At 34.5% G+C, this 8392-nt stretch overlaps 1 pseudogene; it reads left to right on the top strand.

Annotated features, from left to right (window-relative positions):
• The first annotated feature begins 359 nt into the window (after nt 1–359).
• LOC127841286 (uncharacterized) lies at nt 360–8392 on the top strand (annotated as a pseudogene).

Genomic DNA, 8392 nt, shown 5'->3' with positions numbered 1-8392 from the left:
ACCTAACTGTATATTTCTTACTGAATTACCATTATGGAGTAGTTGCAGTTATTCAATTCTCAGCTTTATAACCCAAAGGGTCATAGATCAGTGAGTCTGTTTATATGGACATTGTCGAGATACTGAACATCTGTTGAACACGTAAGTTGTAGTTTTTTATCATAATAAAAAGGCAAAACTTTAAGAAATAATTTTTCTTTCACTTAAGTTTATTTATAATATCCCTGCATAAAGTTATATGCATATCTAACTTACAAATCCTTTATATTGAATTTATATCAATGTGTTTCATAAAAAATATGGGAACCATTTCCCTGTCTTTTTACGCAGCTAAAATTATTCCGCCATATGTAAACAAAATGGAGAAATTGGATGCTGTCGTGCGTTGCTACGACGAGAAACTGATTTTGAAAGACAAACAGCGTGAAGCTTTAATGTATTTAGCAAGCAGAAAAGGAGACATTATCGTAAATCTTCCCGATGGATATGGAAAGAGTATAATCTATCATTTACTACCCAAAGTTCTTGGTGAAAATGTTAACAAACCCGTTGTTTTGGTTGTTTGTCCATTGAATGTAATTCAGAAAGACCAGTGTGTGTCATTAAGAAAACATAACATTTCATCATGCAGACTTGACATTAGTGCTATTGTAGATGATGGTCGTGAGTTTGAACAAGATGGGGACATTAACCGGCATTTGAGCAGATGCAAGACAGATGCAAACATCGACCATCTGATAAAGGGTGATTTTTCAGTTATATTGTGCCATCCTGAAGCTCTACTAAACACCCACAAAGGTCGAGAAATACTGAAAAGTAGCATGTTGTAGCAGTTGTCATTGATGAATGTCATATTCTGGATAAATGGTATGTTTCAAGTGGTTATACAACATGGCTTATGTCCTTTTTAATTCAATAGACAAAATTGTTACAACACTCTTTGCAAGACTGTAATTTAAATTAATTTCTAGGTAAACCTATTTGAAGCTCATTTAACTTTTACATGCTGAACAATTGTATAAGTTAAAGACACATTGTGCCAAGAGTCCCTATACCAGTGACCTTACTGTATATTTCTTACTAATTTACCATTATGGAGTAGTTGCAGTAATTCAACTCTCAGCTTTATAACCCAAAGGGTCATAGATCAGTGAGTCTGTTTATATGGACATTGTCGAGATACTGTACATCAGTTGAACACGTTAGTTGTAGTTTTTTTTATCATAATATGATTTAGGCTTATATAAAAAATGAAAATAATATATCTTTAAAAATGTAGTTGACATTACATTAAATCAAAAATTTAAGAACTCTAATATCTCTATACATTCGTTTTGGTTATTTACTTGTACATAACTAAATAAAAATTTATTTTAAACATACAGACGTTAACTCATTTTTTGTCTTCAATTTCATGTATAATCATTTCAGTTAGATGATGCTATTCATGGAAATGAACTTTATGGTAGCCACACTAATGATTTAAAGGAAACGTTAATTCGACAACTGGCATAATTATGTTGACATTTTCAGAATTTCAATGAAAATGTAAAAACTTTACCGATGAGAATCTTAAAATATTTCTGACATTTGGGTCCAGTGGGATTCTAACCTACATATACAATGATTATTTCTCACGCTAATGACCCATTATCAGAAGTGTCGAATTTGACGTTGATATTTTTAATAACAATATATCTCCGAACACTGAGTAAAAAGGCTTGCATTTCTTTTAAATTCTTTAAATTGTTAAAGTTTACTACATAATTTAATGACGTGTGCAATTTTAATTGCTGAAATCGTCATATCTGCCTTTGTACTTTAAGGGAGAATATTTTCCATTTAATGAAGCAAATTGTGATTTGTCTTGAACTGTTGATACACATTAAACATAAAAACCGGGAACATAACACATAAATACGGGGTTATATAAACTAATATTTTGAACCCATTAGTTCATTGGCACACTTTCCTTTCTACAAAATTCTATGAGCCCTGGAGAACATATTTTAGAAGCCATGGCTACTGGACTCAAGCATCATTATTACCATAAACAAAATGGTGACTGGTAATACTTTTTTGCAGCCATAAAATGAAACATAACAATGCAATACTGAGGAACTATTATAATTTGAGTAGCTACAATGCAACTGGTATGCTGATAAAGGTGACCAAATAAAAATACTTTAATCTTAGATGAAGTTTCCCATTGTATTTCCTTAGAAGGTTAATGTAGGTTTTGTCAAAAAAGTAACTTCAATACCATTATTCTTAAAATACCTTTTATGAATTGTTTGTTATGTTTTGAGCTTATTTCACAAAGATTAAATGTTCTAAAAAATCAGCCAATACATCTACAACATGTACCAAAAATGTTATAACAGGGATTCCCTTTATATAATGGATAGCTTCAAAAAATTGCTTATCATGTCAAATAGTTGTGTCCCTTGACTATGGCGGCACGAGTTTTTCGCGCTTAGTAAAAAATGAGCAAAAATAGTGTTAAAAAGTGTTAAACATCATGGGTATTGATATTATTCAGTGGCGATGTAAAATGTTTCTCTCAACCGAATAAGTGTAAACTAAGGCTAAAAGTGCTTGTAGTGAAGTTTAGTAATGAGCTGAAGTTGACAGTTAAAATAGCTAAATAGTTAAAATAGCTACATTACTGGCGGCCATATTGGTCACCTGTGGAGATATCGAGTCTAACCCAGGCCCTCCAAAACAAGATGCGGATGGACCACGCAGAGCTACCTCGACCAGAAATAATTCGGCTGTGGATCATGCTACTCAGAGCCCTTACCTGGACTACGACAGGAACACTAATGCCCTCCCAGCCCAACCTCCACCCCCACAAGGGCCGACCACAAGGCAAGGTCAAAGAAGCATTGCGTCCTATGCAACCGCTACGAGCACGCACCAGTCAGTCTCAGGTCAGCAACCATCTACCCCATTGACGTCGCATGCACGAAATACCACGATCATTGACCAGCAGAGTAACGAAGGAAATGGAAGTAACAACGGTAATGATAATCTTTTTGAATACCTTCGTTCTATGAAGCAGGACTTATTAATGCAAAACAACAATATTTCCGCTGAAATAAACTCAATGAACTCTAAATTTGACTCACTCCTGTCCAGTATTAACGATATTAAAAATGACTGTGACTTCCTTAAGCAAGAAAATACATCACTTCGTGAACATGTTGCGAAATTGGAAATTAAACTAGACCAGTACGAAAACAACACTCGTCGAAACAATCTTCGTTTTATTGGAATTCCTGGCAGTGTAAATGAAGATTGGTCTTTGACAGAGAACAAACTAAGGTCATTTCTCAAAACTGAATTGCAATTGGGCGATCAAGCGGAACAAATTGAAATCGACAGAGCACACCGAATTAAATCCAGGGACGATCAGAAATCTACTATAATTGCGAAGTTTGTTCGCTATAAAGATTGTCAAATGATCCTCTCAAAAGCAAATGATGTATTAAAATCAAGAAGAGACTTTTCTGTGCAACAAGACTATTCGGAACGTTTCCGTAGGCACCGGAAAATACTAGGTGATCGCATGATTCAAGAACGCAGAAAAGGCAATTATTCGTCGATACGCTACGATAAACTAATCATAAACAATTGCATGTACAAACAGGGGCGTAGCTGCTATTAGGCACAGCAGGCCCGGGCCTACAATTTTTTTGAAACATGAAAAAATTAAAATTGCTTCAACTTTGAAAAACGCATTAAAATGTTGACCCTGAATGTGGTGAGGTGTAAGAAATCTTCATTTCATATTGACATGATCCTCAGGCAATGGATTCTGGTCTTGTTCAAAGGACATATCTTCCAATTATCAACTCTACTTCTTTCTATATAGACATGCAGACAGTATTATTGGAAAGAATTCCCATGGTTTGACTTGTGAATAAGTGAGTGTTACAATATTAAATGTTTCTCAATTCCATATTGTTTTAAAATTTAGTTCTCTGGTATAAAGATAATACAGTTAAATTTAGTTCTCTGACATTGGGATAAAACAGTAAAATATCAAAGAAATACAGGCAAAAGTCTTAAATTTTCTTACCTTATTATTTGTCGAGATATGCTTTAAATCTCATCACAGGCGTTATAGGATTTAAACAATTTCCAGGGGAGGACCCCCGCACACACACCCCGTTTTTATGTAACATATTTGGGCCTAAAGCTCAAAAAATGCTAGCTACGCCCCTGACAAATATGATGAGTTTACACAGCAGATAGTAAACATTGGTCAACGCCGTACTACAACTCAGTCTAGCGATCGTGGGAATACGCATGACAGAAGCAGACGATTGGATAACGACATGCACGGGAACAACGACGTAGACCCCCCCCCCCCCCCACTAATCAGCGCCTCTCAAGAACACGTGGAAAGTGACAGCGACATTGACACATAGGGATTAGGCCGAGGCTATTTACAGAATAGCACGCCCTTTGAAGATATAAATATCCTCTCGTGGAACGTAAACGGTCTACACAAGTTTGTTGACAATTGTGAAGTGAAAGCATTTCTCTACAATTAAAATATAATTGCACTAAATGAAACATGGAGTAAATTTAACGGAGAATTTAACGAATTTTTAGAGTCTTACATTCTTACATTCACTTTGATTTTGTAGGAAATATGAAAAAACATCTGTAAGGAATAGTGGAGGTATTAGAGTGTACATTAAAAGCTTTCTTGCTAAAAGGATCAATTTTCGCCGTATATTTGAAACATTTGATAATTGCATTGTTTTATACTGTGAATTTTCAGCCTTTTTTAAGTGTGAAGATATTATTATGTATTTTACCTATATTTCACCAGAAGGATCATGCTACTACAATGATAAGGAACAAAAGGATGGTATTATAAATATGCTGTCACACTTAGAATGTATTAAAACAGAATATTTTGTCACTCCACTTTTTATTTCAGGAGATATGAATAGCAGATGTAAAGATTACCTAGATTTTATACCTGATGATACATTGTTTCATATTTTTGGTAATGTTGAATACGAAGGTAGCTTTTTTGATTTACCTCGTTCTAACAGAGATAATCTCCGTGCAAATAATTTTGACAAGTCTTTAGTAAACCTATGTTGTATTTTTGATGTTCACTTTCTAAATGGGTGATTTTCTAGTGATATTGATGGCAATTTTACCTGCATCTCAAATGATGGCGCCAGTGTGGTGGATTACATGTTAGCGTTTTCCGGTTTATTTTATTACATAAAGGATTTTTGTGTGATCGATCGAGATGAATCTGACTATTTCCCAATCTCATGTTTGATTAAGCTTAACCAACTACCTAACCCAACACCTCTTAATATTATAACAGGGAATCTTTTACCTATTAAAAGATTTAAATGGAAACAGGATAAACTTACACAATTTAAGGATAATTTGAAACACTTACTGCCAACCATATATGACTTACTGCGAAAATGCATTTCTCAGGATGCTAATTCAGCAGTTGAAACCATAACCTCTTTGTACTATAACGCAGCTCAGTGTATGCTGGTCAAAATTTTTAGTAAATACACCTTTTCCAAGCCCCCGTGGTGGAATTCGATATGTGATACCTTCAAACAGACAAAATATAAAGCATTACAAAAATTTCGAGAAACAAATTCTCCTCTTGACCTACGGACATATAAAGATAAGCAAAATGATTTCAAAAATTATTGCCGATCCTCGGTTAATAGATTTAAGAAATCCAACAGAAAAGTATTATTTGACACCAGAAACGACCCCTGCTCCTCCTGTAAAGTTCTTAAAAAAGGTAAAACAATTGCGACTTTAGATGATAGTATTTCACCGTCTGAATGGTATCAGTACTTTTCCAGACTTTTGCACTGATAATTCACATAATCTCGCTGATCCTACAGCCATTGTCTTAAATGAACCAATCACAATTGAGGAGATTCAAAGATCTTTTTCTACCTTATCTTTTGGGTAAAGTAGCGGTATTGATAGTATACCAGCAGAATTTTTCAAATATACCACGGATGACATATCTCCTATCTTGATACTTCTATTTAATCAGATATTAGAAACCGGTAGTATCCCTTTATCTTGGGGTTCTAGTGTCGTAACTCCTATTCACAAATCTGGTCCGACATACATTCCTGGCAATTACAGAGGTATATCTATTTCTACCACATTATACAAAATATTTTCTGCCATTATAAATAATCGATTGTCAAACTGGGCTGAAGAAAACAACAAGATAGATGAATCACAATCTGGTTTTCGAAAGGGCTATTCAACTGTCGATAATATTTTCTGTTTACATGCAATGGTACAAAAATACCTTTTTAAGAGAGGTGGTCGTTTCTACTCCGTCTACGTGGATTTTCGTAAGGCATTTGATAAAATCAATCATAGCAAGTTATTTATCTCCTTAGAGAAGAAAGGCGTGCATGGTAACTTTCTTCGAATACTTAAAGCTCTCTGTGCAAATCTCAAGTCATGTATCAAAATTCAAAACCACATCACTGATTTTTTCCCGTTTAACATCGGAACGCGTCAAGGTGGCCGGATGTGCTGAAACTGCTGCAAAACTTCAACAGCAAATTAATATTATTGTCCAATTTTGTTATGAATCTGATATGGAAATTAATTTGGACAAAACTGGGATAACCGTTTTTCGAAATGGCGGTCCTCTGCGCAAATACGAACAATGGTTTTATCGTGGAAATAAAATCAAAGTATCTTCTGTTTATACATACTTAGGTATATTGCTAACATCAGGTCTCTCATGGTCGTCTGCCCACTCAAAACTAGTATCACTATGGGGCTATGAATACGTTGATTCTATTGAAACTGTTCAAAACAAATATTGCTAAAATAAACTACATGTTGCAAAAACCACAAACACGTGTATGGTTCTAGGGGACTGTGGTAGATTACCTTTATGTACGACATACTTTGTCAATTGTATTCGATACCGGTGTACTTTATTAACCATGCCATCACACAGATATCCAAAACAATGTTACAATATGTTAAAATCGCTTGACGATGTAGGCAGAAAATGTTGGGTAACCAATGTTAAAACTCTTATACAAATACGGCTTAGGGTTCATATGGATAAGTCAAGATGTCGGAAACATAAATAATTTTATTAGAATATTTAGACAGCGTGTTATCGACTGCTGTACGCAAGACTGGCACGCTTCTGTTGAAAATTCGAGTAGATGTTATCACTATCGGCACTTTAAAAGTCTTTTAAATGTTGAGAAATACTTGTCATTAGATATTTATTTCAAAAACCGTGCAGCCATGTCCAGATTTAGATTATCAAATCATAAATTAAATATTGAACTCGGTAGACATAGTGGTATATTGAAAGTAAACCGTATATGTAGTTATTGCCTACACAATTTAAACACGTTAGTTATTGATTGTGAATTTCATGCCGTTTTTAAATGTCATAAATATGATGATGTTAGAAATTCATATTTGTTTAACTGGTATACACATGGTACTGATCCTCAAGATTTCTATGTACTGATGTCTTCTCAGGATGCTGATATTGTTAGGAAAATCTCTCTTTATGTGTACCACTTGATGCAATTGATATCTCTTGAACATTGAAGTTTGACACAACTTAAACTCTTACAACTGTATTAACGACATGTATTTTGGGCCGGAGGCCTTTATGTACAAATAAAGAATTCTGTTCTGTCCTGTTGATTGTTTTAACAAACATGTATTTCCTTGCTGGAATAATAAAATATATTTATCCATATTGTTAATAACTATTCAAATGAAACAAATACACATCTGTATTTTCAGGGGAGATGAGTTTCGAACTGCTTTCAAGGAACTAAAAACATTAAAGGCATTTTTTCCTTCTGTACCATTTGTTGCACTAAGTGGAACACTTACATCTGAACAGAAGAAAAACTTACCAAAGCAACTATGTTTAAGTAACTACACCGTCATTGAAAGCAGTCCGGATAAGCCAAATCTTTTCTTAGAAAAGTTTGACAAGGGAAGTTCGTGTGATGTGGAAGGTGAATATGAAGCATTTACCCATGGAATATGTGACAGGCTGTTTCACGAAAGGGAACAGTTTCCTGTCACACTGTTATTTCTTCCAGTGTACTATATGAGCCAAGTTCTTATGTACTAAAATAGTATTTTTCAGCCCACAAGCATTGATACTGCTTTGTACAGTGCAATCTGCTCAGGACAGGATGAATATATGATTGACAGGACAATACAAGAATTGAAGAAAACATATCCACGTATAAGACTTGTTCTTACAACTTCAATTCTAGGTATGGGTTTTGACCCAGAATATGTTACTAAAATTGTTCATGCTTGTCCGCCAATAAATATTTCCCAGTATTTCCAATAA

The sequence above is a fragment of the Dreissena polymorpha genome, chromosome 8 (assembly GCF_020536995.1).
Source record: "Dreissena polymorpha isolate Duluth1 chromosome 8, UMN_Dpol_1.0, whole genome shotgun sequence".
Taxonomy (NCBI): Eukaryota; Metazoa; Mollusca; class Bivalvia; order Myida; family Dreissenidae; genus Dreissena; species Dreissena polymorpha.
This window is presented reverse-complemented; position numbering and strand designations above follow the sequence as displayed.